Source organism: Perna viridis, chromosome 2, assembly GCF_037379345.1.
Source record: "Perna viridis isolate PV_CMFRI_1.1 ecotype Kerala chromosome 2, ASM3737934v1, whole genome shotgun sequence".
Lineage (NCBI taxonomy): Eukaryota > Metazoa > Mollusca > Bivalvia > Mytilida > Mytilidae > Perna > Perna viridis.
In genome coordinates, this window is record NC_142446.1 from 18,174,159 (window position 1) to 18,186,784 (window position 12,626).

Here is a 12,626-nt window from a genome sequence, read left to right on the forward strand (position 1 = left end):
CAAAAACTATCCGACCCAAAACATATATGCTCATCAAGTTTGATGCAGACTATACTCTTGATGTAGCGACACTAATTGACAAAGCAACTTTCTACCCCCTAATGTACATGCTTATCACATCTGTCGCGTATTGTACTCTTTACACGTCCTTATTATATAGCATGTTTACACAAACAATCACCTGATTTTAACCGTACTTTTAGCATGATCATACTACTTGAAGCAGCACTTTCCTACAAAAAGCATCCTTGCTTATTACATCTGATTCAAAACCTACTCTTAACATGGCCAAACAACTTTAAATAGCACGTTCCTTGGTGAGATAAAGTTTTTGTACACATGATAATTGCATCAGATTAAAACTTTAATCTAAATATTTCAATAGCACTTTTAAACTCAAAACATGCATAATTATTAAATCTGACGTAAAGTGAACTATATTCCTGACATGATAACACTCTTTGAAACAGCGCTTTCTAACTCAGAATCATTCATGTTTATCAAACTGATTTGAACTCTTCTCTTATCATAGCTTTACCGTAAACTAGCACTTTTCAACCCAAAACATAAGGCTCATACCGTATTATTAACATAACAATAGCACGTTCCTACTCAAACATCCATCCTGATTTCATCTTATGTGGGCTGTACTTTAAATATGGCCATACTACTTGACAGAGCTCTTTCTTACCAAAATCATAATATCACATCACATCTGATGATGACCGATCGCTCAACACATCCATACTACTGAAAACTCATTTCTTTCCATATCATCACATCATATTCTAATCGCATTCTTAGCATAGTCATTCTCCTTCAAATATTAATTTAATCCAATTCAACATGTTTATTATATACTCTATACATAGCTATACTACTTGGAGTAGTACTTCCCTACCCAAATTATTCATGCTCGTAAAATCTAATTCGAACATCCACTTAACACGACCTAACAATTCAAAAAAGAAAGTTATAACCCTGTTTAAAGCTGTTTATTCGATCCGATCTGATTCAACATGACCATATCACTTGAAATAAACTCTTATTGATAACATTGTCATACTATGTGAAATAGCACTTTCCCACCGAAAACATCACATCTGATGTGGACAGTACACACCATATGGCCAAATCACTTGAGATAGCACTTAACTACCAAACACATATGTGATTCTCGCATCAGTTGCCGACTTCTCTCTCAATATAGCCAAAGAACTAGGAATGGCACTTTCTTACCCCAAAATATTCATAGCCATTACATTTTCTCCGACTTCTACTGCTGACATGGACATGTAGCTAAAAATAGTACTTTCCTACTAAATTCATACATATTCATACATGTTCTTATATCTGATTTGTATCGTCCTCTTGATATAGCCAACCATACCTAATGTACTCTAAACCTTGAGTGGCAACGTAAGAACGGGTTTTCATACGAAAAGTGTACTTGTTGATTCCATCTTTTTCGTATGTGCTCAAAATATATCGGTACTATTTGAACTAGCGCTTTCCTACCCAAAACATTTACACTCACCACATCAAATTTGTACCGTATTTTTAGCATAGCCATAATACCTATCATAGCATTTTCCTACTTAAAATATACATGTTCATCTTATTTGAGGCGGACTGTACTATAACTATTGCCATACTACTTCAAAGTGCAATTCCTAACCAAAATCATACATATCCATCATATGTTATTCAAACCCTACTATTAATGTAGCCATACCACTTGAAAAAGCACTTTCCTACCAAAATCAAACATGCCCATTACATCTGATTGTACTGTACACTTAACATGACCATACTACTTGAAATGGCAAGTACGAAGTCATCACATATAATACGGAGTGATGGCATAAATTGGCTTACTACTGAGACTAGTAATTTCTACTAAAAAGAAACTATCTGATGTGAATTGAACTCTTCATATGGACATACTACTTGCAGTATCACTTTCCAAATCAAACATATACCCTCTTCACATCTGAAATAGACTGTACTCTGAACATAGCCATACTACTTGAAACAGCATTTTCATCACAAAATTGTACATGCCCATCACAAAAGACGCCAGCAGCACTCCTGATACATAGAGCCAAACTACTTCAAACAGCACTTTCCAACATAAATATATATGCTCATTATATTTGATACATTTGTACCTAAATCATACATGCTCATCATATCTATTTCGAACCCTATTGATAACATTGTCATACTATGTGAAATAGCACTTTCCCACCGAAAACATCACATCTGATGTGGACAGTACACATCATATGGCCAAATCACTTGAGATAGCACTTAACTACCAAACACATATGTGATTCTCGCATCAGTTGCCGACTTCTCTCTCAATATAGCCAACGAACTAGGAATAGCACTTTCCTACCCCGAAATATTCAGTCATTACATTTTCTCCGACTCCTACTGCTGACATGGGCATGTAGCTAAAAATAGTACTTTCCTACTAAATTCATACATATTTATACATGTTCTTATATCTGATTTGTATCGTCCTCTTGATATAGCCAACCATACCTAATGTACTCTAAACCTTGAGTGGCAACGTAAGAACGGGTTTTCATACAAAAAGTGTACTTGTTGATTCCATCTTTTTCGTATGTGCTCAAAATATATCGGTACTATTTGAACTAGCGCTTTCCTGCCCAAAACATTTACACCCACCACATCAAATTTGTACCGTATTTTTAGCATAGCCATAATACCTATCATAGCATTTTCCTACTCAAAATATACATGTTCATCTTATTTGACGCGGACTATACTATAACTATTGCCATACTACTTCAAAGTGCAATTCCTAACCAAAATCATACATATCCATCATATGTTATTCAACCCCTACTATTAATGTAGCCATACCACTTGAAAAAGCACTTTCCTACCAAAATCAAACATGCTCATTACATCTGATTGTACTGTACACTTAACATGACCATACTACTTGAAATGGCAAGTACGAAGTCATCACATATAATACGGAGTGATGGCATAAATTGGCTTACTACTGAGACTAGTAGTTTCTACTAAAAAGAAACTATCTGATGTGAATTGAACTCTTCGTATGGACATACTACTTGCAGTATCACTTTCCAAATCAAACATATACCCTCTTCACATCTGAAATAGACTGTACTCTGAACATAGCCATACTACTTGAAACAGCATTTTCATCACAAAATTGTACATGCCCATCACAAAAGACGCCAGCAGCACTCCTAATATATATAGCCAAACTTCTTCAAACAGCACTTTCCAACATAAATATATATGCTCATTATATTTGATACATTTGTACCTAAATCATACATGCTCATCATATCTATTTCGAACCCTATTGATAACATTGTCATACTATGTGAAATAGCACTTTCCCACCGAAAAAATCACATCTGATGTGGACAGTACACATCATATGGCCAAATCACTTGAGATAGCACTTAACTACCAAACACATATGTGATTCTCGCATCAGTTGCCGACTTCTCTCTCAATATAGCCAAAGAACTTGAAATAGCCCTTTCCTACCCCGAAATATTCATAGTCATTACATTTTCTCTGACTTCTACTGCTGACATGGGCAGGTAGCTAAAATAGTACTTTCCTACTAAATTCATACATATTTATACATGTTCTTATATCTGATTTGTATCGTCCTCTTGATATAGCGAACCATACCTTATGTACTCTAAACCTTGAGTGGCAACGTAAGAACGGGTTTTCATACAAAAAGTGTACTTGTTGATTCCATCTTTTTCGTATGTGCTCAAAATATATCGGTACTATTTGAACTAGCGCTTTCCTACCCAAAACATTTACACCCACCACATCAAATTTGTACCGTATTTTTAGCATAGCCATAATACCTATCATAGCATTTTCCTACTCAAAATATACATGTTCATCTTATTTGACGCGGACTATGCTATAACTATTGCCATACTACTTCAAAGTGCAATTCCTAACCAAAATCATACATATCCATCATATGTTATTCAAACCCTACTATTAATGTAGCCATACCACTTGAAAAAGCACTTTCCTACCAAAATCAAACATGCTCATTACATCTGATTGTACTGTACACTTAACATGACCATACTACTTGAAATGGCAAGTACGAAGTCATCACATATAATACGGAATGTTGGCATAATTTGGCTTACTACTGAGACTAGTAATTTCTTCTGAAAAGAAACCATCTGATGTGAATTGTACTCTTCATATGGCCGTACTATTTGCAGTATCACTTTCCAAATCAAACATATACCCTCTTCACATCTCAAATAGACTGTACTCTGAACATAGCGATACTACTTGAAACAGCCTTTTCATCACAAAATTGTACATGCCCATCACAAAAGACGCCAGCAGCACTCCTATTATATATGGCCAAACTTCTTCAAACAGCACTTTCCAACATAAATATATATGCCCATTATATTTGATACATTTGTACCTAAATCATACATGCTCATCACATCTATTTCGAACACTATTGATAACATTGTCATACTATGTGAAATAGCACTTTCCCACCGAAAACATCACATCTAATGTGTACAGTTTCCTTTACCTAGCTGGGGAGGGGACATTTTGTATACTGGTACATCCATAGATAGTATTCATGACATAATATTTTACAGTGAACAATATTTAATTCTTTTTTTTTTCTCTAGGGCGTTTTGCTCTCTCTGAGGTGTGTTGTCTACTCAAATATTGTTATTGTATTAATTTGAAATGTACATTATGCTTATGTACTTAATCTTTTTCAATGTAGAAAACTGGGATAGGGAATGGTGTGATGTGTAATAAAAATGTTGAGGTATAGAACTTTGCAAGAGATCTTAAATGGATAAAATTGTGGCCTTTCAATCTATCAATTCAAACATTAATTGATACTCATCTCACTTTGTTTTAAACTTATAAAAAGAGATTTGATATAAACATCCATATGTTACGAAAAAGATAAAAATGGACCAACAGTGTTGCTTCTTATTGACTTTAAGATCACATTATGATTTACTTTAATGATAATAGCTGTAAGGCTAATCATATTTGCATAATTAAGAGCGTCCTGATTATATTGCTAGCTGCCTTGAGAACGTCGAACGATTTCTGTTAAAGCGCTTTTAAGTGGCTTTTTGACCAATTAAATTTTATTTGTTAAATCATTTTATACAGTACCTTATGATGGACAATTAATTTTGATTCACCTTTACATAGAATGATAGGAAAGTTTTGATATAATCATAATAAAAGCAAGGAAATATCCGATATTTACGAGTACATTTATGCACTCTTGATTTGTTGATTGTTCACAATAATAATTCTAAATGTTGGAAATAGACTATAAATATGGGCTGGATTATTTTGGTTTTGCACCTGGCACACCTCGTGAGCTGACGAGACTTTATTGATGTTATTTTTATAAACTATAATGTAGAAAATGGATTTAGAATGTTATGAATCTGAATTAGATAACCCTGTATGCACCAACTTTAAATCCTTTGAATTTCAAACGGTTCAGTACAATGTCAACGAAATATCGCATCTGTCGGAAGAAAAGTGTTGACAACTTTGTTTGCCACAGAGGGCAGGTATCGTCCAAAAGAAAACTATTTTCAAATTATTCAAACAGACATTAAACCGTACGTACGTAATTGACAATCGAATGGATGATTGAATTTTGTGAAGAAGAAGAATCAACGGATAATGTAGCACTTCTAGCAGTGAATTATATTGATAGGTACATGTCATTGATAGATATTGATCGGACACAACTGCAACTTTTGGGGGCTGTTGGATTACTTGTTGCATCAAAACTAGGGAAAACAGATCCAATAAAACCACAAAAACTTATTTCATGTGCAGGAAATTATTTCACCCTGAAAGACATGTATGCAATGGAATCATCAGTTTTGAGAACACTGAACTGGGGATTGTTATCCGTTACACCTACTGATTTTCTGATCATTTTTTGAATTTAATGACAATTGCAGTTAATTTGCGAGACAAGACATGCTCAGAAATTCATTTACGTATGCAATTTACTGAAATGGGATTTTTTTATGCACAAACCATCAGTGATAGCCGCAGCAAGTGTTGCAGAAGCAATTAATGGGCTTAAGAAAAAATTCGATTCCGTTGACGAATTGTTGTAGACTTTACGTGACGTAGGGGGTATAGATGGTGATTGCTTGTAATTATGCCAGGAGCAAATTAAACGTATATTATCAATTAATTTACAAGAATAACATTCGACTTGCCATCAAAATTCTATGAAAAGCTCTAATTTCCTGAGCTACACTTCGAAATCGATGGTAAAGGAAAATTATTGACCAAACTTTACCACAAATGTGATTACTTTTCATTCAGAATTGTCAACTTTCCTTTCATCTGTGGCAACATCCCTTCGGCTCCTGTGTATGGAGTGTTCATATCACAACTCATACGCTATGCCAGAGCTTGCCGAAACTACGCAGACTTTTTGTATCGCGCTAAAAGTCTGACAAATAGGCTTCTGGAACAGGGTTATATTGCTACAAGATTGAAGTCATCACTACAGAAGTTTTATGGTCGTCATCATGAACTCGTGGATTGTTATGATGTATCCATCAGCACCATGAAAACTGATTTATTCAAAGGGTCATGGTTTGCCTTTCCTCGTTTGTCTACCCCGGACTTGACTTTTTATGAGCAACTCGGCGGGTGTTTCTAGAAAAGCAGGGGCCGCTTACCCTATCGGTGCACCTGGTCCATGCTCCCATGTCTCCTATTCGTCGGAATATCCCAAAACTTGAGTTTTATCACATTAATTCTCTAAAATCTTCGTTTAGGAGAAAAAAATCTGCACATCCGGTCCTTAGACGTTGCCAATATCGCGTTTACATGGTTGATTGTATGGCAAAAATAATGACCGGTAAAAATATTTAGTTTGTATTTTTTTTCTCCAAAATGCATGTCTCCCTCCTAACAAGTTGGGGAGTAATTGTAGGTATTAGGCATTTCAATAAAAAAAGGAGGCGTCATTAATATATAATTAATGTACAGAAAAGAAGACATTTGAAATATTTAGTGTATCTCAATTTAACCATTTAATTGATGATACAAACTTGAATGAAAATAATGTGCGTCAGTTAAAACAAAATCTCCTATATAATTGAGTTAGTCGAAGTTTGGGTTTGCAAATACTTGATACATAAAGTAGAAAATACATAATTCTAAATATTTGCTTTCAATCGTGTGACTCGAATATCCACGTTAATTGATAAAAACAAATCTATTCATGGATAGGATACACAAGGATGTGGTTCATATTTTGTAAAATGTCCTTAGATTTTTTTTGAACAAGCGTACAAACAAGACGGGGTTTAGATTGTTAAGCGCCTTTTATCTATCTGACCCATGTAAATAAATATGCCATAAAACGACTATGAAGAACAAAACTATTTCAGAGTTGTAGGCGTAACTATTTAATTCTATAATGAAGTGACATGTCACCACATGGATAAAATCTCATAGACATGAAAGATTGCGGTCTGCATTATATCACGCCTTGTGAATAGAGGTAAAATGTTTTTAAACAAATGTTTGTTCACAATTATTAAATGACGTCATCTTGTCATTAATTGCATCGCAAATCCAATGAGATAAAATTTGTTTTTGCTGTCTTACTACATTAGTTATATCGATAAAATGCCCTCTATATCTAGCGAAAAATGCCATATTTCAAAGTGACTTTTTAAGATGAACATTTACGCATTTCAGACTGAAATATGTCATAACTGTATGGTCGTCAAAAATAGATTCACAATAGAAAGAATAAATTGTTTCGTACGAGTATGTAAAATCGAAGGATGTATGAGTTAAAAATCACCTTATTTTCGATCGAAAAAAAAAAAACTGTCAATAAGGGTTGATAATAATTGATTAAAACTTAATATATGAATAATATTTCAGTCAAATTATTATTGCCATTACATGAGTTCGGACATTTAATTAAATGAATTACATATATTTTGCAATTGTAATTAATCGAATTACAATTTAAATTTAACGTCATGAATGCCAAGTATAAGTAAAAAAAAATCTCCTGTACATTGAACCAAACATAAAGACCTTTTAACAATGTACATCGCTCACAAAAAAATGATTGATTACTTCTACAATTAAAGCACTATCTGTGTATTACAATTCTAACATCGTTGCTGAATTAATTAATCAATTCAATCACTATTGAATGTTATCATTTTTCGAAACGGTCACTGAGGTGCTTTATTCAGCCTAAATTTATATTTTGGTCTTATTTTGAAAATCATTTGTAAATAGAAACACTTACTCAGCACGAAAATCACTGTCTGTTTTTTTTTTAAATCAAATTTCATATAAGTAAATTTTTGAAAGAGAATTTAGAAAAACGAAATCAGATCAAAATTTTCAAAAAGTTCATCTTGGGGGCCGATGCCTAAATGACCCATTTTAGGTTAGAATTTGATTTTGAAAAATATAAATTTTTTCAACAAAAATCCCTGTCTTGTGTTGTTGAATACAAATTATGAAATTTATATTATATATTTGTCTTCCATAAACAGAATTATTTTTGTTTGCAGAGTCGAGGAAAATGACACTGTCTATTTGGAACATTTGTTGAAAAAAAAAGAATTGAAAATGAAGAAACTGAAGCAACTGGGATAGCTATCTACTTCATTTTATGCTAAAAAAAACAGGTAAATTGAAGTACAATGTTGAATAGATAGGACAAATGGCTAATAGAAACTTATATTTATATCCTAAAAAAAAAAGAATACTTATTGTTTTATATAAAGGCCTGATTTAAAATATACTGTAAAATTATGTTTCTAGCACATTTCTAGGAAAGGTTTCCCTAAAGTCCTGAGCGAAATCTAGAGAATATTTGCATAATGGCGTTGCTTTCTAATATTCACTAAAACATAAGTTCTTGTATACCCTAATAGGGCTGCTTTTTTCTATATAGCATTTCTTCTTATCAAACAATCAATAATGTACTTTAGCATCGTCAGATCATAATTCGAATTTCACATTACATACAAATGTCAGTTAATGTAAACAGGGATATTATAAATGTCTCTACGAAGCGTGATATCTTTTTCACGACACATTCTACATTACATGTCCTGACAATTATGTATTCACAAAACTCAGATTCGTCAATGTGAATATCAATCCATTTTTTTCTGGTACAATTTAAAACCATTAAAATACATACACGCAATTTTAAATATTCTGATTTTGTCCCCAATGCACAGGTTTGAGAGATATGGATTTCATATATATATATGTGTATATCGTCAAAGATCAATTGTGAATAAGTGTGACACTGTTTGTTTCATATTTTATTTTATGTTAGGATGCACGATGATCATAGGATTTGTATGTGTGCCGTCCTCTCAATGACTGGAAAATGTCCTTCCCGATCTTTAATATAATGGATTAAACGACAAAGATAGTTGTATCGTATAGACAGATAATGATAGAAATTCTCCATTTATATTATTCCACAAGACAGCAGAAAGATGGCATACATTGCACCAGTTGTGAACAACACACGGATTTTGCCTAGGTATAAACGAAAGTTTTCTGTTCAATGATCATATTGATTATTTGAGATATACATTTGGTTTTGTTTGTTACCAATTTAATTCTGATCACAAAGAATACTTCAGTTTTGGAAAAAAACAATAATGAACTCTGCAGATTAAAGTATTCAGAAGACATTTTTTCTAATCAACAAAGTAAAAAGATTTTTTTTTCATAATGTTGTAAAGAAATCATTGAACATTTTGAACATAATGTAAGTTACCTCTTACCTAGATAGCTGGGAAGGGAAATGCTTCGATATGATTATAATATTGACATTGAAATATTCAACATCCTAATCTTAATAGCGGGATGCATTTATTAATTAATACCTAATTGTGGGTTCAAAATAGTTTTTTTATAAGCCATCAAGAAGGCTTTGTTTGTTAACTTACTTCATATTGTTTTATTAGAGACATTACTGTTCAATGATATTGAAGTTTGCTTTAAATAATAAGGGTTAGTTTGTTTATTGAACAAAGGTTAAAGTGTATACCTTTTTTCACTAAACCTACATAGCCATTTTTTAATTAAGGTATGGATTGCTTTTAAGTATAACTTCTTTTCTGACGGTGGAATCATAGCTAAAATATAGTCAAGCACTGACTCTTCCGACATGAAATAGCATGAAATGCCTACTATAGCAAAAAATCGTCTAATTTGCGACACACATTATTCTTAATACAATCGAACATATATTGGAATGAAGGAAGGCTCAAATTATTGGCATATACAATATTTTCCTCCCGTCGAAACAGCATTTTAATAAACTTAGATTTGGACCACAATTCTTCAAATATCTTGCAGGTGGATGATAATTCAATTTAACTGTCTTCAGAGAAATCCTGTACACCTTGTACATGTACAAAATGGCTGAGAGTAAGCTACATACCAGTTCTGAAATCTTGCAGCCCGAATATAAGCGTTTTCAATTTATGATAGCTTTTATCAATTTTTTCAATAATTAAAAATTCTGGAATCTTACATTTAATGTTTAATCGAACTTATTGAACATTTTGGACATATTGTAATTTTATAAGTTATCTCCTACATAGAAAGCTGGGAAGAGAAATAATTCGGTAGAAGCATATTATAGACATTAATATGTCCAAAATCATCGTCATAGCTGCGAGATGCATTTATGTAATTCAACCTCGTTGTGGTATCATAAAATCTATTTTTTTTTTGGTCTTAATTGTACATTCAGCCACATCGATTTGTTATTTCAAATGTTGATAGAGTACAGAAAATTCTTCCCATTTTATTGTATATGAATGAATGGAGAATATGGATGGGGAGTGGATATTGTGCATATTGAACGGAAAAGAAGGAATACTTAAAAAAAATGTATACCTTAATTATAAATGGCTATGTAGATTTAGCGAAAAAAAGTATAAAGAATGTAGAATACCAGCGTTTTTTATTGACAAATTTGATAGAAGCTATTATAATAAGAACATTTTTTTTTTAAATAATAATAATCGAGCTACAGGATTTCACAATAGGTATGTAGCTTACCGTCAGCCATTTTGTAAATGTACAAAGTGTACAGAATTTCAGTAATTGTATGCGTACATTGGAAATCTATCGATTTGTGATTTCAAATATTGAAAGAATACAGAAAATTTCCCATTTAATGGCATATGGATGAATGGAGAATGCGGATTGGGGATGGGTATTTATATAGGGGGGGTGGAGAATTTGAATGGAAAGGAAGAGAAATTGAACGGGAAAGTATTCATTAATATGAAATTACAAATGATAATTTAAATGTTGAAAAATAAAATAACTGATAAGAAATATGCAATTGGGATTTCATGAGGGTGGGGGGTTTCTATGGGGGCGGGGTGGGTTTAAGGACAATTGGGAATGGGAAGATTGTAAATGGTGTAAATGACAAGTTTATACCATTCAAGAGCTGGATGGTCTTTATTTGCTTAATGGCTCTTTTTTAGATTGAGTTAATATATCAATAACTACAAATATATTTCAAAGAGACGGGTAGGAGTATTTTGTTTTATTTTATTGCAAAGTTTGCAATCTGTGTTTTTAATACATTAATCTCAAACTAACATCAACTTTATCAAAGCAAATAAAGAACGATAACTCTTCATGTACCTTATCTCAAAATGGAAATAAAAATCTTAGGTTGGCTGTGTAATCTGTAACTGATTCTTAATAGACCAGTTCCAATTTCAACACAAATCTAGCTGGCTTAGTGAGTGATTTATAGAGCTCTCTTGGTAGAAATCTGTTTTACATTATACCAATTTGTCCTACTTAACTAATAATTGGAGTATCATATACTTTTACTTAAAAAAAACAAAAAGACTTTTAATTTTAAACTTGTTATAAAAACAAAAGTAAAGTGATTGCACTTAAAATTGAAATTGGCTAGGCTAATAAGTCTTGCTATAATAAACTATTAATATGTCTTGCATAGTTTACCAAGGTAACAAATCGAAACAGCACTGAGTAATAACAGCTGGCTGTTTAAATGAAGCCCATCTGCACAAAACTTCTCCTGTTGTGCCTCCTTTGTCTTAAAGCTTGAAAAGTGCCAAAATGCTCCATTTACTTGATAATTTGAAAACTTTTAAAATATAAGTTTATCGCTTGTCTACAACAATTAAATTGCAGAAAGAGTATTTGTACTTCTGAAAAGCTGGATCCTGTTTAATACTTGGAATATTGCCATATGGTAAACCTAATGCGTTAATAAGAAATTACTATCAGTAATCCCTTTTACAAGGTCATGAACCTACAGCTTACATAGAACATTAGAGCTAATCTGAGAAAAAAATCTATTTGTTTTGTTTTCCTTAAGGATATTCACTGCTGTGTTTAAAGATTATAAGGATTTTAGAGGGTTGTAAAATCTGTTAAGATCTTTTTATGCTAGAATGTAGAAAAAAAATGATGGGTCAGTGTGCTTCTTTTTGAAACATAAGCCTTGGAAAATTTCACATGAT

The 12,626-nt window shown here is 32.5% G+C and overlaps 1 long non-coding RNA gene across 20 annotated transcripts in view; it reads left to right on the forward strand.

The window, feature by feature from the left end:
• LOC148623894 (uncharacterized) overlaps nt 1-12,626 on the forward strand; it is a 36,933-nt gene that overhangs the window by 18,995 nt on the left and 5,312 nt on the right. For 17 of the 20 annotated variants that reach the window (XR_015919536.1, XR_015919540.1, XR_015919550.1 and 14 more), the window contains 2 exons: nt 8,646-8,762; nt 9,425-11,440. This is a non-coding gene — a long non-coding RNA (uncharacterized LOC148623894). Of the gene's footprint in view, nt 1-7,490; nt 7,604-8,645; nt 8,763-9,424; nt 11,441-12,626 lie in introns of those variants that run through there. The other 3 variants (XR_015919551.1, XR_015919548.1, XR_015919549.1) reach the window with 2 other exon arrangements.